This window comes from Schistocerca americana, chromosome 7 (genome assembly GCF_021461395.2).
Source record: "Schistocerca americana isolate TAMUIC-IGC-003095 chromosome 7, iqSchAmer2.1, whole genome shotgun sequence".
Taxonomy (NCBI): Eukaryota; Metazoa; Arthropoda; class Insecta; order Orthoptera; family Acrididae; genus Schistocerca; species Schistocerca americana.
Genome location: NC_060125.1, coordinates 226,657,272 through 226,683,810, shown reverse-complemented (window position 1 = coordinate 226,683,810; position 26,539 = coordinate 226,657,272). Strand labels below are relative to the sequence as shown.

The following is a 26,539-nucleotide window of genomic DNA, read 5'->3' as shown; positions in this document are numbered from 1 at the left end:
TTCAGGTTTATCTAGAGTTGCCAAGTGTGAAACGTATTTTGTACTGCATACGGAGAAACATTATAGGCCTATATACACTGCACAACAAAATCAAAGGATCATTTCTTCGAAACCCCTAATTACCTCCCACTTCCACGCATAAGTTTGAAATTTGGCTCAAAATGCCTACAACCTTCAACAGACAATGAAAGTGTTGATGCAGTGATCTAGGTATACGCACAATCCGCGACGAAATTTGTGAGGGAATGCTCTTATGAGACTGGGATCTGCAAAAGTAGCATTTATAGAATTTTTCGGGCTCAGAAATTTAAGCCTTACATCCCAAGACTTTCTCATACTCTTAATGAAGATGATCCCAATATGCGAAGTGAATTTTGTGAGTAGTTCGTTAAGAGATGTAAAGAAGAGCAACGTTTGCCGGATCTAATTCTTTGGTCGAATGAAGCGCCCTTTAAGCTTAACTGTTCAATTAACCGCCATAATTGCGTGTACTGGGGCAGTGGGAATCCATACGTAACCGAGCAAAGGGATGTTAATCTACCAGGAGTATCAGGCTGGTGTAGGTTGTCTTCTACAGTGTATTCTGTCTTCTAGAGGGTTAATCGGGCCGTACTCCTTTGAAAACATTGTCAGAGGTGACTCTTACTTAGAAATGTTGTATATAAATACTCCTAGTCTTAACGACTTTTTTCAAAATGAAGATTATTACTTTCAAAAGGATGAGGGGTCACCTCAGTTTCACATTGGTGTGAAGGCATTTCTCAATCGTTCATTCACTGCTAGATGGTAGAACGAAAAAAGAGTATGAAGTTTCCAGTTCAATTTCCTGATTTAACTCCTCTAGATTTCTATCTGTGTGGTACTATCAAGAACACAGTTTACACTGCAAGACCGCAAAAACTGAATGACCATAAAGAGCAAATTGAGAAAGTTTGTGATGCCATTCCATTAGGGACAATACAGTTGGCATGTCGCTCTGTTTTAAGTCGTTGTCGACGGTGTATTGCCGACGAAAGAGGCCATTTCGAACATTTGCCACCTTAAGGTGGACAATAAAAACATAGTATTGTATTTTTATCTCCTTTAATTAAAGAGATATTTAGTTTCAAAGAGTATATACATTCTTTTGGGCAAAACCCATTATAAACTTCTAGGACTTGAAGAAGGGAGTGAGTACGTAATATATATATATATATATATATATATATATATATATATATATATATATATATATATATATATTTTTTTTTTTTTTTTTTTGTCGTCCCTGTTGGCTGCGCGGTCTTAACGCTCGGCTTTCCGGGCGGGAAGGAGCGCCTGGTCCCCGGTACGAATCCGCCCGGCGGATTTGTGTCGAGGTCCGGTGACCGGCCAGTCTGTGGATGGTTTTAAGTGGTTTCCCATTTGCCTCGGCCAATGCGGGCTGGTTCCCCTTATTCTGCCTCAGTTACACTATGTCGGCTATTGCTGCGGAAACAAGTTCTCCACGTACGCGTACACCACCATTACTCTACCACGCAAACATAGGGGTTACACTCGTCTGGTGTGAGACGTTCCCTGGGGGGTCCACCGGGGGCCGAACCGCACAATAACCCTGGGTTCGGTGTGGGGCGGCGGAGGGGCGAAGTGGACTGCGGTAGCCGTCGTGGGGTTGTGGGCCACTGCGGCTGCGGTGGCGACGGAGCCTCTCCGTCGTTTCTAGGCCTCGGTTAACATACAACATACGTAATATTTTGAATATGAATAGGAACCCATGTCCGGAAACGTACCGTTTCCATGCTGCAGCCGTCTTAACAAATGTTTGCAAGGCAGGTAAGCAATAGGGCAGTCATGGTGGGGGCTGTTACGTCGGATCGACTGATGTCATTTAACGTCCATCCTACATCTCTGACTTGATTCGAACGTCATTCACGTGTCTGTTAGAGCAACATTGTTGAGTACACGTTTGCAGAATACATCGACATGATTCTTCTGTACAAAGTATGGCGAAGCTCACGGTTATGGAAGAGCAGCTCGTCGCCTTTCTCAAGATCATTCTCCACAACGTCCGACTTCATCGCATGCCCTTTTCACCACAATTACGCAGCGGCTTCGAGAGAGGGCATATTGACGTCAGCAGGCGTGATTGTTGTGCTCCAAGGAAACGCCGCGAACTCAAACTGGAAGAGGCCGTACAGCATCACGTTGAAGAGAGCCTGTCGAAAAGCACCAGCAATTTCTTTGGCTATTAATGAGTGGAATTGTAAAACAAGTGATGTACTGACTGTGACTCACGCCTAATCAATTGCTTATAGAAGTGGTCGCGTTACCAGCATGTAGCCGGACGCGGTGGTCTAGCGGTTCTAGGCGCTCAGTCCGGAACCGCGCGACTGCTGCGGTCGCAGGTTCGAATCCTGCCTCGGGCATGGATGTGTGTGATGTCGTTAGGTTAGTTAGGTTTAAGTAGTTCTAAGTTCTAGGGGACTGATGATCACAGATGTTAAGTCCCATAGTGCTCAGAGCCATTTGAACCATTTTTGAACCAGGATGTATTCAGATGGTTGTAACACGGTAACGGTACGTTTCTGGGCATGGGTTCCTGTCTGAAATATTATCTACTCACTCCCATCTCCAAGTCCTAGGACTGATAATTCTAGAAGATCTACAGTGATTTTCCCTGGCTTTCTTTCAAGTTGTATACCCTTAGTATTTATGGCCTTCCTCCATTCTCAAAATCACTTTATCTAATGTACAGTAAAAAAGTAAGGGCAACAAACCATCTCCTTGCCTTACGCCCGCTTTTATTTTAAAATTTTCTGACCGTTCTCCCATAAATTTTACTTTTTATGTTGTGTCGCTGAAAGCTGCCTTAATTACTTTTCTTGCTTCGTTATATAGTCCAAACTCTTTTAAAATGTTGAGAAATGTATTTCTATTAACAGAATCATACGCTTTCTTAAATATCTATTAATTTTGCCACACAACAATTTAATAATTTTTATTGTCTTTAGGTTGATAATGTGGTGTTATTGTTTTATTTATTTGTTTTTGTCAAGTTGATTTACAGTCGTCACTTACTGCTTATTTCGCCTTTAGCAGCGATCTGCATGTGCGAAACATTCCAAGTTGCACCATAGTTTGCACTCCCAATAAGTCACTTTAAAGGTAGCAGGCAGGTGGAGACAAGGGCGTACAACCTCCAACAGGACCACCAAACGCATTGGCGCAGTGTTAAGACGCTATACTCGTATTCGGAAGGACATCGTTTCGAATCCCTCTCTGCCCAACCAGATTTAGGTTCTCCGTGCTTTCCCTAAATCGCTTAAGGCATGTTCTGGTTTGGCTCCTTCGAAAAGGACATGGCCGACTACCTTTCCCGTGCTTCGGCTCTGTCTCTAAAGACCTCGTCGTCAACAGGTCGTTAATCTCTAATATTCTTTTCTTTGTCCAATAGGATAACACCTAGTAAATCACAGCAGAGCTCAAACCAAGCTTTAGGTTAGTGACTGCTCTCTCCTCTTCTATATGATGACGAGGGCAATGCTAAACAAGATGACCTGGGTTCTCAACCGTAACCACTAGGCCGTCATCTGTTTGCTGGTGAAGCCGATCAACAACAGCAGAAAACAACCCATGGAAACACCAGTGCATCACAAATCATAACCTTCAAACGTGGTAAGGCCGAATAATCTCCCTGAAAATGTGAGCGTCGTCGTCACAATAGGGATTAGTGAATTCCATGCGTGTAAACACCGCCTCATACGAGCGGGATAAAACAGGTCAGGCGGTACCTACATACCTCACTCTAGCACTCTCGATATAATAGACATTACAACACGTTTTAATAGGCGTTTGAAAAACATGTTAACTAGTTTATTCGTCACTGTTGTATAAGAAACTTCTATCTTGTGCCTAAACCTTTTTTCAGTTGCATACTTCATAGCAACCTCAGAGGCATATAATCTGACAAGCTGTAGACCGACAGATAATGTTTTCCTTTTCAAAAGCACTGAACGCAGTTTTATAAACGTACAACACCTATCTGTATTTAGCATTACGAAGTGCACTCGTACAATGAGACCGTTTCTTTTCATCTACCACCGAAAGGAAAATCTTTACATATAGAAGTTCAGCCTGTGGATCTTTCTGCTCGCAAAACGTGAAAAGTCGATTGAAATCAAATTTTGACACAACGTTGCAGTCGAATAAGCGCGTGTTTTTGTGAAATTTAAAATTTTCCCGGCGAATTAAATGTTCGAAGAGATTCCGGGATTGCAGCCGGCCGTCGTAAACTTCACTCCATGATATTTCAACTGGACACCTGCCAGTTATCTTAGGTGAGCCATCAGAGAGTGACAGTCTTCGGTGGCTCACCTGAAGATGACTGTCAGGTGCCCAGTTGAAATATCATGGAGTGAAATTTTCGACGACCGGCTGCAATCCCGAAATCTCTTCGAACATGTCTGTTTTTCATATATACAAAATATATAAATGAAAATCAGAGTCAGAAATCAATAAAAGAATTAGTTGCGGACGGAGGGTCATTGGGATGCTTAACTCAGTCTTATGGAGCAGGAATTTAATGAGCAGAACTAAAAAATTAATATACAAATCCATATTAGAGAGTGTGGTTCTGTATGGAACGGAGACCTGGACAATTAACATGAAGCACATTAAAAAATTACAAGCTCTAGAGATGGACTTTTGGAGAAGATCGGCAAGAATCTCCAGGAAAGAAAAGATAAGGAACACCGAAGTAATAAGGAGAATGGAAATAAAAGAAAGAATATATGACGTAATGGATAGGAAGAAATTACAGTGGTACGGGCATGAACGACGAATGGAGGAAGCCAGAATACCAAAATTGATACTGGAGTGGGAACCGGAGGGGAGAAGAAGAAGAGGACGACCTGTGACCACCTGGCTCCAAAATGTACAGCACACAATGAGGAGAATGGGCGCAGAGGAAGAGGACACGCAAGATCGAAACACCTGGAGAAATATTTTGAGAGTATAGTTTAAGAACGTTTATTGTTTGTATTGTCATTTCCAGGTAAATTATTATGTTGGAGATAAGCCTCTGTAATGAGGAAAAGCTCAAAATAATAAATAATAAAAATAGTATAAATGGGAAACGTTGCTACCAAAAATCTCAGACAGTCCTTGACCAATTTACTTAAAATTTTTACGCGATATTGAAATGAACCTTCGGACGGATACAGGCTATATATTTTTAATACATACAATATATATGTGTAATACATAAAAGGAAATCATTGTTACAAAAAAATCTCAAAAATTACTAGACCGATTTACACGTTACTCTAATTAACGTTTAGACGAACATATGATGTACACTTTTTGAATCTACGTAATATAAATATGTTTGTAAAATTACATAACATTGCCATGTCATTAGCAACAACCGCGAAAAAGTTATTGACGAACTACTTCCAATTTTAGTCGTTACTCCAGCAAATATTTGAATAGACAATGTACATCTACTTTTTTAAACAAATATGTACAGATTCTCTGTTAAAACTGACTCTCTCTCTCTCTCTCTCTCTCTCTCTCTCTCTAAAAATGTGCGGTTTATTTTCACTTTCGCGGTCAGTTTTTAACTGCGGTAGCGGGTCATTTAAAACCTTAGGCAAATAGTTTATTCCATTATATTCTTTCTCACAACATGTATATTTTTAAACATAAATCGTATAACATTTGTATTCAAAGAGATTCCGGGCTTGCAGCCGGTCGTCGTTAGCCTCCATCCACGATATTTCGACTGGACAACTGCCAACCATCCTCAGGTGAGCCATCGAAGACTAACGAAGACGCCCTCCGTTCCGCAATATATATCGTGCAGCGAGAATTCCGCGCATGTGTCAAAATCATATTGACAGACGAACCACCCCGCCCGCCGGCAGCGCCCTCGCTGGTGGAACTGCAGAACTCAGCTGTCTTCGGCGTTGTCAATTGCCGCGGCCATCGGAGTACTCTGACGTCTTCGTCTGGAGCAGATCTTAGAGATGACGGTGTACCACGCATTATCTAACTGGTAGCCATTGTCACGGTTCATAAGATTGTCTGTCATGCGAATTTCCACTGATTCTTTTATGACCCGCTATATATTGCGGAACGGAGGGCGTCTTCGTCAGTCTTCGATGGCTCACCTGAGGATGGCTGGCAGTTGTCCAGTCGAAATATCGTGGATGGAAGCTAACGACGACCGGCAGCAAGCCCAAAATCTGTTTGAATATTTAGTTCGCCGGGAAAATTTTAAATTTCACATCAGAGCATTTGTGTTTTTGGCTGATCAGTTTATGAGTCGAATATTACTACAGAATCTGAATTTTCAAGAACAATAAACAGGGTTTAAGATTAGTGAGGCATATGGACAGGGGTGGAGAGGGGGCGAAGAGGAAATGGACATAGCGGTGGGAGGAAACTGACGTAGAGAACGGAGAGGAGGAGATGGTTCAAAAATGGTTCAAATGGCTCTGAGCACTATGGGACTTAACATCTGACGTCATCAGTCCCCTAGACTTAGAACTACTTAAATGTAACTAACCTAAGGACATCACACACATCCATGTCCGAGGAAGGATTCGAACCTGCGACCGTAGCAGCAGCGCGGTTCCGGACTGAAGCGCTTATAATCGCTCGGCCACAGCGGCTGGCGAAAGGAGGAGATGGACAGAAAGAGGGGACAAGGGGAGGTGGAGAGTGAGGGTGGAGGAGAAGATGGAGAGAGAGGGGAGGAGGGGGGAGAGAGAGTGTGTGGGAGAGAGAGGGAGAGAGAGGGGGGGAGAGGAGGTGATGGACAGACAGAGGGGTAAGGAGGTGTTAAAACGTTTGTTTTCGCTTTTCTTTCTTTTTCATTTAACCAGACTGAGCTACAGCAATATGTGGCCTGGCCAGATACATCTAATATTTTAATGAAAACTGATTCAAACTGAGATCTTGCTGTAATTCATGGCCACTTTAAAAAATTCTGCAATCAGTAAAAGCTACTAGAACTATAGCCATTGATAATAATGTGTCTCAATCAGTAGAGCGTAAATTAATTTGTTTATTTCCGTGTAATGTTATAATTTTTTTTACATGATATTTTGTATTAAAAACCCAAGTGTTAAGAAATCTGGATGGTTTTGCGAGATAATTAACAGTGTTGTGTATTACCCCTTTCTTCGTACTACGAATAATATTAGGAAATTAATTAGTTTCTATTGTAATTTGTAATTGGCTACACCAGAGGAAGTGAGAGGTCGCGCGTGTATATTTAACGCTGCAGTTTCAACGTGTAGCGGCGCACGCGGCTAATTGGCTATCAGCTATGGATCTGCTTAGGTGAGCTAGTAGTTTCGTGTAAATATTCACACGTAATGAAGGCACTCGCCTAACGTAACTATACACAGAGCTGCTATTACATTTTGACTTATGGATCGAGATGGCGCAGTGGTTATCACACTGGACTCACATTCGGGAGGAGGACGTCCGATATCGGCGTCCGGCCATCCAGATTTAGGTTTTCCGTGATTTCCCTAATTTGCTCCAGGCAAACGCCGCGATGCCGTGGATGATGCAAAGAACACGGCTGATTTTCCTGCTCCATCCCTTCCTAATCCGAGCTTGTGACAGGTCTCTCACGACAGCAGTGCCGACGGGACGTAATACTCTAATTTTCCTTTCTTTTGTTTTAACTTGTATTTCATATTTCATCCTTTTCGACATGAATTATCTCGTATGACATTTTTGTTACTCTAATTATTAATGATTTTATATGTTGAAGTTTTTATGATTTAGTTCACAAGTCTAAATAGAAAGTCAGGGTAATGATGATGTTTGGTATGTGGGGCGCACAACTGCGCGGTCATCAGTGCCCGCACAAAGTCCCAAATTTTACCAATCCATTTCTTTCACAATCCAATCTATACGCTGCCACAAATGATGATGATGATGAAATGATGAGGACAACACAAACACCCAGTCGCCGGACGGAAATCGAACCAGGACCCCGCGAACCAGGCAGCAACACTAGCCACTAGACCAAGAGCTGTGGACAAGGTCAAGGTAAGATAGCTCTTTCTGAGAATAAAGGTTAGTGGGCGATCGGACGAACTCCACTAAGTCCAGTGTTGACCGTGTAGCAGGCTCGTCTGCAGCATCGAACATTCCTATTAAGCCCTTATCGCCGTAACTGAAATCTGGATGACAGATTAACAAAATACGTAGTCCACATACAGGGCTATTACAAATGATTGAAGCGATTGCATAAATTCACTGTAGCGCCATTCATTGGCATATAGTCACGACACACTACAGATACGTAGAAAAACTCATAAAGTTTTGTTCGGCTGAAGCCGCACTTCAGGTTTCTGCCGCCAGAGCGCTCGAGAGCGCAGTGAGACAAAATGGCGACAGGAGCCGAGAAAGCGTATGTCGTGCTTGAAATGCCCTCACATCAGTCAGTCATAACAGTGCAACGACACTTCAGGACGAAGTTCAACAAAGATCCACCAACTGGTAACTCCATTCGGCGATGGTGTGCGCAGTTTAAAGCTTCTGGATGCCTCTGTAAGGGGAAATCAACCGGTCGGCCTGCAGTGAGCGAAGAAACGGTTGAACGCGTGCGGGCAAGTTTCACGCGTAGCCCGCGGAAGTCGACGAATAAAGCAAGCAGGGAGCTAAACGTACCACAGCCGACGGTTTGGAAAATCTTACGGAAAAGGCTAATGCAGAAGCCTTACCGTTTACAATTGCTACAAGCCCTAACACCCGATGACAAAGTCAAACGCTTCGAATTTTCGACGCGGTTGAAACAGCTCATGGAAGAGGATGCGTTCAGTGCGAAACTTGTTTCCAGTGATGAAGCAACATTTTTTCTTAATGGTGAAGTGAACAGACACAATGTGCGAATCTGGGCGGTATAGAATACTCACGCATTCGTGCAGCAAATTCGCAATTCACCAAAAGTTAACGTGTTTTGTGCAATCTCACGGTTCAAAGTTTACGGCCCCTTTTTCTTCTGCGAAAAAAACGTTACAGGACACGTGTATCTGGACATTCTGGAAAATTGGCTCGTGCCACAACTGGAGACCGACAGCGCCAACTTCATCTTTCAACAGGATGGTGCTCCACCGCACTTCCATCATGATGTTCGGCATTTCTTAAACAGGAGATTGGAAAACCGATGGATCGGTCGTGGTGGAGATCGTGATCAGCAATTCATGTCATGGCCTCCACGCTCTCACGACTTAACCCCATGCAATTTCTTTCTGTGGGGTTATGTGAAAGATTCAGTATTTAAACCTCCTCTACCAAGAAACGTGCCAGAACTGCGAGCTCGCATCAACGATGCTTTCGAACCCATTGATGAGGAAATGCTGCGCCGAGTGTGGGAGGAACTTGATTATCGGCTTGATGTCTGCCGTATCACTAAAGGGGCACATATCGAACATTTGTGAATGCCTAAAAAAACTTTTTGAGTTTTTGTATGTGTGTGGAAAGCATTGTGAAAATATCTCAAATAATAAAGTTATTGTAGAGCTGTGAAATCGCTTCAATCATTTGTAATAACCCTGTATAGTTTGATTTGACTCTCACCAGTGATCTCTTACTTAACTCCTTCCTCTTGACTTTTCCTTTTCCATTCGGTTAACATGTACACTGATCATCCACAACATTATGACCGCCGACCTATCATCAACATAAACCGTTATATGCCATAGCAGTGTCGCATGGCAACGAATGACTGCTAGTCAGACACACGCACGCTACAGGTAGTATCAGTAAATGTGCTGTCCGTGTGTAGAATGGATAAGGTGCGTCATCTACCTGAGTCTGACTGAGGGCAGATTGTGATGGCCCAGAGGTCGGCAGGAGCGTTTCGGAAACTGTACTACTTGTCGGGTGCGCGAGGAGTGCTCTGGTGTCTTCAACACGTGGCGAAACCAGGGTGAAACCACGTCCAGACGCCTTGGGGTTGGGCGGCCATCCCTGATTACAGATGTCGGATGTCGTAGGCTGGGCAGACTGGTAAAACAGGACAGGCGGAGAACTGTGGCGGGACTACACTACTGGCCATTAAAATTGCTACACCACGAAGATGACGTGCTACAGACGCGAAATTTAACCGACACGAAGAAGATGCTGTGATATGCAAATGATTAGCTTTTCAGAGCATTCACTCAAGGTTGGCGCCGGTGGCGACACCTGCAACGTGCTGACAAGAGGAAAGTTTCCAACCGATTTCTCATATACAAACGGCAGTTGACCGGCGTTGACTGGTGAAACGTTGTTGTGATGTCTCGTGTAAGGAGGAGAAATACGTACCATCACGTTTCCGACTTTGATAAAGGTCGGATTGTAGCCTATCGCGATTGCGGTTTATCGCATCGCGACATTGCTGCTCGCGTTGGTCGAGATCCAATGACTGCTAGCAGAATATGGAATCGGTGGGTTCAGGAGGATAATACGGAACGCCGTGCTGGATCCCAACGGCCTCGTATCACTAGCAGTCGAGATGACAAGTATGTTATCCGCATGGCTGTAACAGATCGAGCAGCCACGTCTCCATCCCTGAGTCAACAGATGGGGACGTTTGCAAGACAACAACCATCTGCACGAACAGTTCGATGACGTTTGCAGCAGCTCGGAGACCGTGGCTGCGGTTACCCTTGACGCTGCATCGCAGACAGGAGCGCCTGCGATGGTGTACTCAACGACGAACCTGGGTGCACGAATGGCAAAACGTCATTTTTTTTTTCGGATGAATCCGGGGTCTGTTTACAGCATCATGATGGTCGCATCCGTGATTGGCGACATCGCGGTGAACGCACATTGGTAGCGTGTATTCGTCATCGCCATACTGGCGTACCACCCGGCGTGATAGTATGGGGTGTCATTGGTTACACGTCTCGGTCACCTCTTGTTCGCATTGACGGCACTTTGAACAGTGGACGTTACATTTCAGATGTGTTACGACCCGTGGCTCTACCTTTCATTCGGTCCCGAAAACGTCTGGTCAGTAGTGGCCGAGCAACTGGCTCGTCACAATACGCCAGTCACTACTCTTGATGAACTGTGGCATCGTGTGGAAGCTGCATGGGCAGCTGTACCTGTACACGCCATGCAAGCTCTGTTTGACTCAATGCCCAGGCGTATCAAGTCCGTTATTACGGTCAGAGGTGGTTGTTCTGGGTACTGATTTCGCAGGATCTATGCATCGAAAATGGGTGAGAATGTAATCACATGTCAGTTCTAGTATAATATATTTGTCCAATGAATACCCGTTTATCATCCGCATTTCTTCTTGGTGTAGCAATTTTACTGGCCAGTAGCGTACATTGCGACCCTGCAAAACCATTCAGCGTGATCCTACCCCTTTGGATGTAGCTCTACACCGATTTTTGCTCTGGTGTACAGGGTGGGGCCACTAGGAACCATTCCAAACCATTTGACGTAATTTGAACGTGATTAGAAGCAGCAAAGGGTGTTTATGCTTTTTCAGCCCTCCTTTTTAGCACCCTCCTGCAGCGTGATCAACCAGGGCAGCAACATTAACATGTACGTAAAGAAAAGGGGAAACGGTCTCTCTAAGCCCCCCACTTCGGCAACACCCTCCCATAACCCATATCCCTTAGTCGGGCACCACACAAGGGGTGTCGAAGGGGTTGCTTGCTCTCTGGTGCCAGAACAGCCGCGAAACACCACTCAGCTGAATGAGTGTCCAAGTCTCTGACTGGTACATTTTTAATGTTCTCAACAATGTTGAGCGGCTGGCTCCGAGGATGTTGACGTTTCATATACGAACATGTCGATGTTGCCACTCTCGGTGATCGGGCCACAGGAGGGTGCGGAATAGAGGAGCTGAAAGAGCATAAACACTCTTTGCTGCTGCAGGCCACATTCAGATTTCGACAAATTGTTTTGAGTGATCGTTAGCGATTACACTCTGTACACCAGAGCAAAAATGGCAGTCGTGCTACAGTCCAAAGGGGTGGGATTACGACTTCCTTAGAAAAGGGCTGAATCGTCTGAGGGGTGTCAGCACTGTCAAACGTTGTCAGGATCTTCGTCCTGTTGCTCATCGCACTGGAAACTGTCGTTGTCGACCGTGAACCGGTTGGAATCGAAGTCCCAATGAATGTGGTGGTTTCATTGGCACCCTTGACATCCCCTGAGGACTTTACGTGCCGATTCCGTATTTTCCTCTGCCCTCCCCCCCTCCTCCCCATAAGAAAACCGTGTGATTTGAACGCTGGGTGTCGCGGTTCTATCTTCCATCGCAAAGAGATCAAAACAATGGCTGGAATGCGGGTAAGATGGGATGTGACGACATTCCTATCGTGTGACACGTCCACGATGGCGTTGGGCAGAATTGTGCTGTAATTTGTTACCAATGTGACATCATTAAACCACCTCATAGCTCACATGAACTTTTGAGCTGTGGTCTAGTTTTCGCATGTGTCGACTCCTTGCTGGTTGAAGCATCGCAGAGCCTAATTTAAAATTCGTGTCTCGCAATTGTAGACAGTTAGGAGGTTGGGGACAAGTTATACTTTTTTGTGCGCTGTACACCGTGTGTGAGGTATTCCACTTACCAGTTACACATTGCAGTTCTGCATAAATTCAAGATCTGTCGCCTAACTTATAAATTATCAAAAACCAGCTGGAATTCTTTGCAAACAATAGTCTGTGGACATATTGCCATGCAGGCTATTTCATTTCGCAGCAAGAGAGGTTCTTTAATATTCTGTCTACTTTAAGGTCAGTAGTACTGGTTTACAAGTTTGATTGGATCATCGGATGCAAGTCAAGCATAACCGTTTCTGCGATTGTCAGAAGTAATAAGAAGGAGAAATAAACCACTTGCTTTTATCCTGCAGTTTCTTCTCAGCTCATAAGAAGCTCTTGGTGTAAAATCATGTGGAAACGAAAGTGCCCCTTCTGGCCTTCCACCAAGGGCGCCGGTGTTACTTCGTTAAGAAGATATTCAAATATACAAAGCGCTTTTTGATTTTATACTAGAGAGTAATGTGTGTTGGTGTACGTTCACAGGTTATATTAACACTTCAATCTCCAACTGTTTAATCTCCAATCTCTATTGAGTTCTTATATTTCATTTTCCTTTTACTTTACAGTTGGTGCCATGTCAAACATTATTTAGTTATACGTTCTGTACCTATGTGGATATCATAAAATAATTACTTGATAAAATACAGAAACCGGTCGCTTTTTATGTAGGTTTATTTATTCCATAACATGTTTTGGGTTTTCACTCATCTTCACTTGGCGCAAATACACTCCTGGAAATGGAAAAAAGAACACATTGACACCGGTGTGTCAGACCCACCATACTTGCTCCGGACACTGCGAGAGGGCTGTACAAGCAATGATCACACGCACGGCACAGCGGACACGCCAGGAACCGCGGTGTTGGCCGTCGAATGGCGCTAGCTGCGCAGCATTTGTGCACCGCCGCCGTCAGTGTCAGCCAGTTTGCCGTGGCATACGGAGCTCCATCGCAGTCTTTAACACTGGTAGCATGCCGCGACAGCGTGGACGTGAACCGTATGTGCAGTTGACGGACTTTGAGCGAGGGCGTATAGTGGGCATGCGGGAGGCCGGGTGGACGTACCGCCGAATTGCTCAACACGTGGGGCGTGAAGTCTCCACAGTACATCGATGTTGTCGCCAGTGGTCGGCGGAAGGTGCACGTGCCCGTCGACCTGGGACTAGACCGCAGCGACGCACGGATGCACGCCAAGACCGTAGGATCCTACGCAGTGCCGTAGGGGACCGCACCGCCACTTCCCAGCAAATTAGGGACACTGTTGCTCCTGGGGTATCGGCGAGGACCATTCGCAACCGTCTCCATGAAGCTGGGCTACGGTCCCGCACACCGTTAGGCCGTCTTCCGCTCACGCCCCAACATCGTGCAGCCCGCCTCCAGTGGTGTCGCGACAGGCGTGAATGGAGGGACGAATGGAGACGTGTCGTCTTCAGCGATGAGAGTCGCTTCTGCCTTGGTGCCAATGATGGTCGTATGCGTGTTTGGCGCCGTGCAGGTGAGCGCCACAATCAGGACTGCATACGACCGAGGCACACAGGGCCAACACCCGGCATCATGGTGTGGGGAGCGATCTCCTACACTGGCCGTACACCACTGGTGATCGTCGAGGGGACACTGAATAGTGCACGGTACATCCAAACCGTCATCGAACCCATCGTTCTACCATTCCTAGACCGGCAAGGGAACTTGCTGTTCCAACAGGACAATGCACGTCCGCATGTATCCCGTGCCACCCAACGTGCTCTAGAAGGTGTAAGTCAACTACCCTGGCCAGCAAGATCTCCGGATCTGTCCCCCATTGAGCATGTTTGGGACTGGATGAAGCGTCGTCTCACGCGGTCTGCACGTCCAGCACGAACGCTGGTCCAACTGAGGCGCCAGGTGGAAATGGCATGGCAAGCCGTTCCACAGGACTACATCCAGCATCTCTACGATCGTCTCCATGGGAGAATAGCAGCCTGCATTGCTGCGAAAGGTGGATATACACTGTACTAGTGCCGACATTGTGCATGCTCTGTTGCCTGTGTCTATGTGCCTGTGGTTCTGTCAGTGCGATCATGTGATGTATCTGACCCCAGGAATGTGTCAATAAAGTTTCCCCTTCCTGGGACAATGAATTCACGGTGTTCTTATTTCAATTTCCAGGAGTGTACATTTATATGTTCCACAGGACCACGTTCCTGTCGACTGCATTTTGAATATTGCACCTGCCTGTACCTCCTTGTTTCGTGCTTATATACGTAACGTACACACTTTCAACTGTCACTGGTGCACTGAAGCATCGCAGCATTTTCCTTATGACTGACAAAAATGCAGTTGACAAAAACGTAATTTTGATGAAGATGTAACTGGATTGCGTTGTTTTAAAATGGGATATATACCGAAATGTCTCTTGGTACAAACAAAAATAAAACACACTGAGGTGACAAAAGTCATCGTATACCTCCTTATATCTTGTCGGATCTCCTTTTGTCCATTGTAGTGTAGGATCTTGACGTGGCATGGACAAGTACTGGAAGTCCCCTGCATGTTACCGGTGCAGGATTTTGTGCACGAACTGACCTCTTGATTATGTCCCATAAATGTACGACGGGATTCATGTCTAGCGATCGGCATGGTTAAACCATTGGCTCGAACTGTACAGATTTTTCTTCAAACCAGTCGCGAACAATTGTGGCCCGGTGGCACGGTGCATTATCATACATAAGAATTCTTCTGCTTTTTTTTCTAACATAGGAATTATACAGCCAACCCGTTGCAGATAACTGTTTGGTATAATCGACCTAGGTTTCGACACCTACTGAGGGTGTTTTCATTAGAATGAAATTTTCATGAACCGTAAAATTACATTGCAGGTAATCACTGGTCAGAATTTAGAGCAGCTATGCTCAAGTCAAAAATAAAATAAAATACGTTCCAGCCTTGTCACGCATGCCTAACTAGCAACAACATCTAATTGCTCAGACGTTGTTCCTTGCTAGGCATACGTGCAAATCAAATGATTCAAATGGCTCTGAGCACTATGGGACTAAACATCTGAGATCATCAGTCCCCGAGAACTTAGAACTACTTAAACCTAACCAACATAAGGAAAATCACACACATCCATGCCCGAGGCAGAATTTGAACCTGCGACCGTTCCAGACTGAAGCGCCTAGTACCGTTCGGCCACTTCGGCCGTCTAAGCATTCGTGACGAGGCTGGTAACATATTTTATTTAATTTTTGACTTGAGCATAGCTGCTCTAAATTCTGACCATTGCTCAGATGTTGTTCCTAGCTATGCGTACGTGAAAAGGCTGGAAAGTATTTTATTTTACTTTTGACTTGATCATAGCTGATGTAAATTCTGACCATTGCTTTCCCGCAATGTAATTTTTCGATTAATCAAAATTTCATTCTGATGATGACACCATTAGTAGTGGCGAAACCTAGGTCAGTTGTACCAAACACCTATCTGCAATCCGTTGGCTGTACAATTCCTATGTTTGAAAATTGTATACGGTTGCTGAGAAAAAGCAATGTTTAAAACTATAAAATTCATTCGTTGTTTGGCAACATGGAGTCCATGAATAGCTGTAAATGGTGTCCAAGTAGACGAACACAACCATTTCCTGGCAATGATCGGTTCACAAGACACCACACCTCTATCGAGCCACCACCAGCCTGCACAGTGCTTTGTCCACAACTTAGGTCCGTAGTTTCGTGGGGTGTGCCCCAGACTCGAGCCCTACCATCAGCTCTTTCCAACAGACTCATCTAACCAGGCCGCGGCTCTCCAGTTATCTAGGGTCCAACCGATATGGTCACGAGCGCAGGAGAGGCGCTGCAGAGATGTGTTGTTAGCAAAGGCACCAGCTTTAGTCATCTGCTACCATAGCCCATTAACGCCATATTTTGTCGCATTGTCCTAACGGATACATTCGCCGTACGTCCCACATGCATTTCTGCACTTATTTCACGCACTGTTACTTGTCTGTTAGCACTGACTACTCGCCGGCTGGGATGGCCGAGCGGTTCTAGGCGCTACAGTCTGGAACCGCGCGACCGCTACGGTCGCAGGTTCGAATCCTGCCTCGGGCATGAATGTGTGTGACGTCCTTAGGTTAGTTAGGTTTAATTAGTTCTAAGTTATAGGGGACTGATGACCTTAGAAGTTGAGTCCCATAGTGCTCAGAGCCATTTGAACCACTGACTACTCTACGTAAACACAGCTGCTCTCGCGCACTGAATGATGGCCGTCGGCCAGTATGTTGTCCGTGATGAGAGGTAATGCCTGCAATTTGATATTCTCGGGACACCCCTGACATTGTGGATCGTGGAATATTGAGTAGCGATCCCCGAAATGGAATGTCTCATGCATCTAGCTCGAATTACTATTCCGCGTTCAAAGTCTGTTAACTCCAGTCGTGCAGTCGTAATCACGTCGGAAACCTTTTCATATCAATTACCCGAGTCCAAATGACAGCTCCGCCAATGCAGTGTGTACTCGATACTGCTACTATCTGTACGTGCGCATATCGCAATCCCATGACTTTTATCTCCTCAGTGTACATGACAACTGGTTGACTGTTGTTTTACCTCAGCCCTGGAGCACAGCCACATTTATCAGGGACAAATTGTGGTAAATCAGCCCGCATCTCGTGGTCGTGCGGTAGCGTTCTCGCTTCCCACGCCCGGGTTCCCGGGTTCGATTCCTGGCGGGGTCAGGGATTTTCTCTGCCTCGTGATGGCTGGGTGTTGTGTGCTGTCCTTAGGTTAGTTAGGTTTAAGTAGTTCTAAGTTCTAGGGGACTGATGACCATAAATGTTAAGTCCCATAGTGCTCAGAGCCATTTGAACCATTTTTTTGTGGTAAATCATTTTTCAAAATATAAATACTGTAATTTCTACCAGAAGCGCTTCGCATTGACAATGAACTGACATCATTAGTTATAAATGAAGACATGAACAGATTGCAGCAATTTGGTGTCGAAACGAGTTCTATTGTCTACCTCGCTGTGGTTCTTTCTGTCATGTTCGAAAAGAGTGAAACATTTGTTCTCGCAGAGGAGGTGGAACATGCATTTAAGGGCTTCCCAAAATAATAGACTGATAACACTACACGGAAGCACACACATAAGTAATGGGCACAACTGAAACGTACATCGGTATTCAAAGAAATAAATTTTAATCGACATCCTGAATGAGCGACAATTAATTTATCGGAACTACTTACCTACTTCTTACCTCAGTTATATTTTTGTTGCTAAGCGAAGGAATGACGCCCGCGGAGGTTTAAACGGAATTCTGGTAGCTCCCAGAAGCGCTTCACATTGGCAGTGAACCGAGATCATTAGTTACAAATGGAGAGACGAACTATAAATAGTTCATTCTCTCGTAGTTTATACTTTGAAAGTAGTCGCTATAGCAGGAATACGAAAAATTTACCACTTTGTTAAGAGTTGTAACAGTAGTTTCACACTACGTAAGGATCTTTTTTTGGCATTTCCTTTTTTTACTTAATTACAGTGAGGAAAAATATACGTACTTCATTCAAGAGAGAATTTAAATGTGATAAATATTAACGAAGTAAAGGCCGAATATCACTTAAAGTATAATAGCATGTTGTTCTCGTAAAAAGAAGCTGGAACCATATTATTATACGGGGTGGTTCTTATTAACGCTTAAAAAAACCCGTAGAAACTTATAGGAGGCTGAGACAAGTAGTATAATATAAGACACAGAGAGCTGCAAATGTCGGGAAATTCCCCAAAAATGCAGGACAAATGTTGAACATGTGACGTCACGAGATGGCGTACCGTGCTATGCGTGCAGCAGTTGGCGTGGGCTTGAAGGGATGACTGAGCGATGCAGTACTTGCATTCGAGCAAACGGTGCACACTGCGAACACTTTTGTAAATGTGATCTGCTGTAAAGGTGGATGTTTCAAAACTATTGCCCTCGCTGTAACCAATGGAACCCTGTTCTTATTTTGTGTTTCTTTTCTTTTGACCCTTCTTTTCTTGTTTACAGACCTTATTTAGTAAAGAAACCGTAGGTCATTTACTGGTAACGACGCAATTCGGAAGCTTCCTGTCCTTTACTTGTACGATAGGTTTTTGTTGAACTGTACTCTACTGTAAACCAGCGGACACCGGTAAATAAAATAATAAATCTTAACTCATTGTAAACACACAAGTGTCTAACGCAATGACAAACTTATCGGCTGCCAGACGCAAGACTGGAACAGCTAGAGGCACGCGGTAGAGTCGCTCACGTGGGTCCAGACCACACCGACGGGAACACTTAACTTGGATTGGGATGATCACAAAAAGGTGAGATGATCAGATGCGACATATCAACAGCTTCAACCACCGCACGCGCGGGGAGGTGTGCCATCTGGTGGCGTCCGATGTTCAAAATTTGTCATCCAGTTTTGGAGTATTTCCTCTCACTTGTGACATCATGTGTCTTACATTAGCCGGCCTGTGTGGCCAAGCGGTTCTAGGCGCGTCAGTCTGGAACCGCGCGACCGCTACGGTCGCAGGTTCGAATCCTGCCTCGGGCATGGATGTGTGTGATGTCCTTAGGTTGGTTAGGTTTAAGTAGTTCTAAGTTCTAGGGGACTGATGACCTCAGATGTTAAGTCCCATAGTCCTCAGAGCCAGTTGAACCATTTTGTCTTACATTAAACTATTTGTCTCAGTGCCATCTACGTCGTTTCGGAGGTTTTTAAAAGTTAATAAGAATCACCCTGGATGTAGTTATTCGAATAATATAAAATAATTGTACAATTTAGAGTAAAATTCAATTATTAGAGACTGGCAATATCACGTAGATAGTAGTGAACGTAATGAAAATGCGCTCTCCAGGAGCTTAGTGGATGAACGAATAAAACTGAAAAGTTTCCAACCACTCTAATGAATGGCGTGTCCACAGTATCGTCTCCAGTCTTCTACTTACGTTCGGCGCGTCATGATAGCTGCCTTCGGAGACTAAAGATGAGTGGTGAAGCCGCATGTAGTGTGTGCAGTGGTTGGCAGGTAATTGACATAGACCCAGTCACCTAGGAGGAAGCCTCACAGAAGCCTATCTTTTATATGGCTTCTCATACACTGAAGCGCCAAAGAAACTGGTGAATAGGCATGCGTATTCAAGTACAGAGATGTGTAAACAGGCAGAATACGGCGCTGCGGTCGGCAACGCCTACGTAAGACAAGTGTCTGGCGCCGTTGTTGCATCGGGTACTGCTGCTACAATGGCAGGATACCAAGATTTAAGTGAGTTTGAATGTGGCGTTATAGTCGGCGAACGGGCGATGGTACGATGAAGTGGGGATTTTCCCGTACGACCATTTCACGAGTGTACTGTGAATATCAGGAATCAGGTAAAACATCAAATCTCCGACATCGCTGCGGCCGGAAAAAATTCTGCAAGAACGGGACCAACGACGACTCAAGAGAGTTGTTCACCGTGACAGAAGTGCAACCCTTCCGCAAATTGCTGTAGATTTCAACGCTGAGCCATCAACAGGCGTCAGCGTGCGAACCATTCAATGAAACTTCATCGATATGGGCTTTCGCTGCCGAAGGCCTGCTCGTGTAATCTAATGACTGCAACACATAAAGCTTTACGTCTCGCCTGTGCCCGTCAACACCGACATTGGACTAATGATGACTGGAAACATGTTGCCTGGTCGGACCAGTCTCGTTTCAAATTGTATCGAGCGGATTGACGTGTACGGATATGGAGACAACCTCTTGAATCCATGAACTCTGCATGTCAGCAGGTTCAAGCTGGTGGAGGCTCTATAATGGTGTGGGGCGCGTGCAGTTGGAGTGATACGGGACCCCTGAAACGTCTAGATACGACTCTGACAGGTGACACATACGTAAGCATCCTGTCTGATCTCCTGCATCCATTCATGTCTTTTGTGCATTAAGACGGATAGTTCCAAAAGGACAGTCCAACACCCCAAATGTCCAGAATTGCTACAGAGTGGTTCCAGGAACACTCTTCTGAGTTTAAACACTTCCACTGGCCACTAAACTCCCCAGACATGAACGTTATTGAGCGTATCTTGGATGCCTTGCAATGTGCCGTTCAGAAGCGATCTCCACCCTCTTGCACTCCTACGTATTTATGGACAGCCCTGCATGATTCATGGTGTCAGTTCCCTCCAGCACTGCCGGCTGGGGTGGCCGAGTGGTTCTAGGCGATACGGTCTGGAACCGCGCGAGCGCTACGGTCGCAGGTTCGAATCCTGTCTCGGGCATGGATGTGTGTGATGTCCTTAGGTTAGTTAGGTTTAAGTAGTTCTAAGTTCTAGGGGACTGATGACTTCAGAAGTTAAGTTCCATAGTGTTCAGAGCCATTTGAACCATTTGAACCCTCCAGCACTACTTCAGACATTAGTCGAGTCCATGTCACATCGTGTTGCGGCACTTCTGCGTGCTCGTGGGGGCCCTACAGGATATTAGGCAAGTGTACCTGTTTCTTTGTCTCTTCAGTGTGTATCTACAGCATGTAGGCGATGGTGTGCTTCAGCAAGACGGTAAAAGCTCTAATAAATGTTTCTCGTTCCGTTTGATAGTTGGAAAAATATGCCTGTTCTTTTGTGAATTATGCGAAAATACTTGTCGTACGTTGGTTCCATTGTGAATACTGAAATTATTCTTACATGAAACTGCTCCCATCAAATTCGTACAACATGTGAAGGTCCGAAATACAGCTCCGAAAATCATCCACGTTGCACAAAAGAATATAACTTCTTCCAAACCTAGTAATTGTCTCCCATTGCGACGCATGAATTTTAAATTTGGCTCAAATGTACCTACAAGCTTTCTCTCCACTGGTGAAAAAGAGGTGGCGCTCTGCGATGTCACCCTCCGGCTCGGTGACGCATCAAACAGCAAGGTGTTGACGCATGCGAAAACTAGACCGCAGATCAGAAGTTTATGTGAGTTGTAAAGTGCTTTAATGATGCCACTTTGGTACCAAAATTCAGCACAATTCTGCGTAACGCCATCGTTGACGTGTAACACGATAGGAACGTCGTCACTCGTATTAGCCACGTTGCATCCCTTTTTTTTATCCCTCTGCGATGGAAGCCAGAACCGTGACACCCAGCGTTGAAATCACAGAAATCACACGGTTTTCTTATGGGAGAGGGGCTGGGAGGGGCGGGTGGAGGAGGGGGTGGCAGAGGGAAACATTTAAGACACATCGCCACTTGGAATTGACGCGACATGCCCTCAGGAGGTGCCATAAAGGGCACCAATGAAGCCACCCCGCCGGCCGGAGTGGCCGTGCGGTTCTAGGCGCTACAGTCTGGAGCCGAGCGGCCGCTACGGTCGCAGGTTTGAATCCTGCCTCGGGCATGGATGTTTGTGATGTTCTTAGGCTAGTTAGGTTTAATTAGTTCTAAGTTCTAGGCGACTGATGACTTCAGAAGTTAAGTCGTATAGTGCTCAGAGCCATTTGAACCATGTGAAGCCACCCCTTTCCTTATGATGTTTCCCGCCAGTTCACGGTCGACAACGACAGTTTGCGGTGCGATGAGCAACAGGACGACGATCCTGACAACGTTTGACAGTGCTGACACCCCTCGGACGATTCAGCCCTCCCCTAACAATGTCGTGGGCCTGCAAACCCCATTCATCGTGATCCCACCCCTTTGGAGTGTAGCACGACAGTCATTTTTGCTCTGGTGTGCAGGGTGTAATCACTAAGCACCACTCAAAACAATTCGACGAAATTTGAAAGCGACCTGTAGCAGTAAAGAGCGTTTATGCTTTTTCAACTCCTCTGTTTCGCGTCCTCCTGTGGCGCGATCACGGAGGAGTGCAACATTAATTCGTGCGTAAGTAAAACGGTAACACCCTCGGGGCCAGCCGCGCAACTTTGCTGACCACATTCAAAATGTACCACTCAGAGACTTTGCCACCTATTCAGCTAAGTGGTGTCTCGCAGCTGTTCTAGCGCCTGGGCGCAGCAACCCTTCCCACACCCCCTATGTGGTGTTCAACCAAGGGATATGGGTTGCAGCGAGGATATTGAGGAACTGGGGGGGGGGGGGGGGGCTTAGAGGGACCGTTTGCCCTCTTTTTTCACGTACGTGTCAATGTTGCTGCCCTTGTTAATCACGCTGCGGGAGCGCGACAAACAGGAGGGCTGAAAAAACATAGCCGGCCGGAGTGACCGAGCGGTTCTAGGCGCTTGAGTCTGGAACCGCGCGACCGCTACGGTCGCAGGTTAGAATCCTGCCTCGGGCATGGATGTGTGTGATGTCCTTAGCTTGGTTAAGTTTAAGTAGTTCTAAGTACTAGGGGATTGATGACCTCAGATGTTAAGTCCTATATTGCTTAGAGCCATTTGAACCAATTGAAAAAACATAAATTCGCCTATACTGCTTCGGATCACTTTCAAACTACGTCAAATGGTTTGGAACGATTCCTAGTGGTTCCATCCGGTACTCCACAGCAATAATCGCTGTTGCGCTGCCGTCCAAAGGGATGCGATCACGTTGAATGGTTTTGTAGGATCACGATGTATTAGGAAAGGGTTAATTCATCCGGGGCGTACCAGCAGGTGTCAAAAGTTGCCAAGAAGACCTGACAAGAACGCAAGATATTTGAAGATTCCGTCTTGGACAAAATGCAATTTCCGCTACTTCACTAGCTTACATACACGATTTTGTGCTGTTACATAGTCCTCAGCGGTTTCTCTAGTACTGGACCAACAAAGACATACAAGCTGAGCTACAACGATCAGTTTCACTTACAAATTTTACAGAACATATACATTAGTGCGAATTTGGTTATTGTTTCTCTGTCTGCATTCTTCTTTACAGAAATCGATTTAATACCGTTAGGAATTTCCAACGTAATATTTTGTTTCTGCGACGTATCTTCTGTGAAACTAAAATCTTAGGCTTACAACGGCAATTACTGGTATTTGAGATATTTTTTACCTGTGCTTGTTACAGTTATTAAATTTCTACTTCTGACAAACTGTTGTTCAACTATGTTTATTTCTTTTCAGAATTGATTTGTACGAGAGTGTACATCGCTCTGAATTAGAAAACGTATTACATCGGTTGAAGCCTGTAGCCCATGTGAGTGTAAGAAACACTATCAACCTATCCTTTCTCTTTTTTCTGTTTGATGTTGTTTCGATATTACGAAAATGTTCCTTTTTGCTTTTTCTTCAGATTTTGACGGACTAAATTTTTAAGTACGTAGCTCATGTTGAGAACATCTCATGTGCTCTTCAAAATATTTTAAGGATTCATTCCCTTTCACGTCTCTTCTTTCAACTTCAGAACTCGGCGCTATAATTTTGAAAGATGGCCCGTGAAAAAAGAGTAAATTTTCCCGGTTGAATTGTCAGAAAAGGTACATTAAATTTAGCTCCGCTGAATGACATGTTGTGAATCTGTCGCATGCATGAATACTTTTGGATTTAGAACTAGGAAGGTTATTGGAGGGGGAATGCAGATCTTAAATTTTTTCAGCGTAGAACACGCGACGCAGGCCACACTGTTAGTCTGCAACCCCATACGTCGCTCTTCGGTTTTGGCAACAGGTGTTTCTTAACCCACAGGACAGACGGTGCGTATTCGGAGCGCAGACAGGCCGTCAGGAAGAAACAGATAGGAATTACATGGATTCATTTAATTCATGTACATTCAACATCATAGTTTGTTTTATCGATTACAATTTTTATATTTTAAGATTTATGAAAGAGCTATGGGATGACACGAAGTACAGCCTACCACACGAGGTATCACCCAAATGCCAATATTACTCATCATTAATCATAACACACTGTCCCACCTTTAGCAACATACCACACCTATACACTTGACATATTACTTAAAAAGAACCTTCACTTGAGTTCCTCACCGAGATCATGAAAACCGTGTATATATATATATATATATATATATATATATATATATATATATATATATATATATATATATAATGTAATTTGACCAGTAGTTCTCTTCTGCCAAAGATCGAGGATCACCTCCACCATTTTTCCTGTCTAGAAGTCTCTACAGCTGTATCACGAAACTTGCCTCTTAAGTTGCATCACCCCGAAATCCATCCAATAAAATAACCACTTGAATTAACCTACCACCGTTGCAATTCTAGCTGTTTACAATCCCAGCACAACACTTCCATTCTAATTATGCTCTGTCATCCAATCCTTGGTATAGATTCTTCATTCGTTATTGTAACAAAGCCAGAGGATAGCTTGGAAACAATGTCAGTCTTCACAGACATAGAGGAACAACACATCAACAAGTTTTCGTCAAGTACACCTACATAATGAATTACGTTCATTCATTTTTATTTACGTAAGTACGTAGCTTTCAATCTTGGTTTAAAAAAAGCTTGAGCTGTATTTTGAGAGCGGAATATTGTGTCGCCACCATCCCATCCTGACCTTACAATTAAATAACAAAATGAGGAAAAGATATCACACGTCCACAGATCACATCCCCCATCAAGGCTAAAATACGTAGCACCCGAAAATCATCCATAAACACTGGAACAGCAAAACGGCGTAATTTTTCCATTTGAGCGTTCACTATAAATTCAGTCCACGTATTTGTTCCTTCAAAATTAGTTACAAATTTTATTTTATTTTATTTTTTTTTTTTTTTTTTTTTTTTTTTTTTTTGCTAGACGTTTGAAGTCACCAAAAGATCTCAGTCACTCGTAAAAATTTCATTCAAATAGTTACCATTTTTTTCTAGATCACGCAGTTACCTGAAACTATTAGGGGTATGAATCAAGTTTATTATGAACGTCTAAGTAAGAAATTGAAATTGATTACTACAACTACGATTGCTAAATTGAAATGCGATAGCCATAATCAAATAAATTTTAGCCGCGAGATCTGAAGAGGTTTCCATAACTAATTTGGTAGAGTACTCTGTTTACTTCACGCGGCAAACAGCTCCAGTGTGTCTTTATTTTACAACGCTGCCTAGTGATTGAAACAAATTATATGACCTCATATCAGTATACTCGTAAACAAGCACGGTTGTTGAAAGACGGGAGTGTGAAAAAGGCAACTTCTTATAAAGATAGTTATTCATAATTTTTGGTGGTTTATAAGAAACATACAAAAAATTAGTCAAAGGTAGGGATTTCAGAAGTGCTTGCACAGTTTTATTGCCTCGCAATTAAACGTACAAGCGATATTATTTCAACGAAACAAATTTAAAAAATAAAAATTCCTAAAATAGTGCTGTAGAGCCATGTCCTCACATGTTTTTAACAATACTCCGTTATCATTCGGAAACCGTATTTATTTGCAGTGGTAAACAAAAGCAAAGCTATATCCCATGTGCGAACGGTTTAGTTTTTAAATGTTTTATGACAGATAATAATGTTGCTAGAGAATATCGAACAAATTTAATCTCCAAAGCAGAAGTGATACTGTTAGTTACCGCGACATGGTGAATCGGAACCAACGGAAAGGTGATTCAAACGGCTGTAAGCAGGATTTAGGGTTGTCGAAAGTCTAGAGGGAAAAATTAATTTAAACGAGAAGTAGAACTGCAAATATGTAGATGTGCTGAAAGAGAGCAAGCGAAACTGTCAACAAGCAGGCATTTTGGTGTGTTCGAGGTCTGTGCCAAGCGCCAGCATCCCTTGCTGAGAACACGCCAGCGGCAGCGCCAGCTTCGGCTCTGCGGTACTCACGGGACGGCGTGTGGCGCGCTGTGCGGAGCCGACCACAGCTGATCGACCGCCGGCTGTCGACCGTCGACTGTTAGGCTCCGCAGACGGCCGCGCCGCGCCGCGCCGAGCGACGAACCCCGACCTGCGGCGAGAGCTGCCGGCGCCGCGCATGCGCCGTGCTGCCCACCTCACGCGCGGGCGGTACAGTGGCTCGTTACCTGCGTGCTCGTATACTGTGGAGTACTGCATTTGTTTATTTATCAGGCCTCGCGACACTATGCTGGCCAAAGCCGCTTTGACATT

At 44.6% G+C, this 26,539-nt stretch overlaps 1 protein-coding gene across 5 annotated transcripts in view; it reads right to left on the bottom strand.

Annotated features, from left to right (window-relative positions):
- Window positions 1–26,331, bottom strand: part of LOC124622161 (glycine receptor subunit alpha-3) — a 588,708-nt gene extending 562,377 nt beyond the window's left edge. For all 5 annotated transcript variants that reach the window (XM_047147805.1, XM_047147803.1, XM_047147804.1 and 2 more), the window contains exon 1: window positions 26,258–26,331. The gene's annotated coding sequence lies outside the window, so the exon portion shown is untranslated. The remainder of the gene's footprint in view (window positions 1–26,257) is intronic.
- Between the last annotated feature and the right edge of the window lie 208 nt (window positions 26,332–26,539).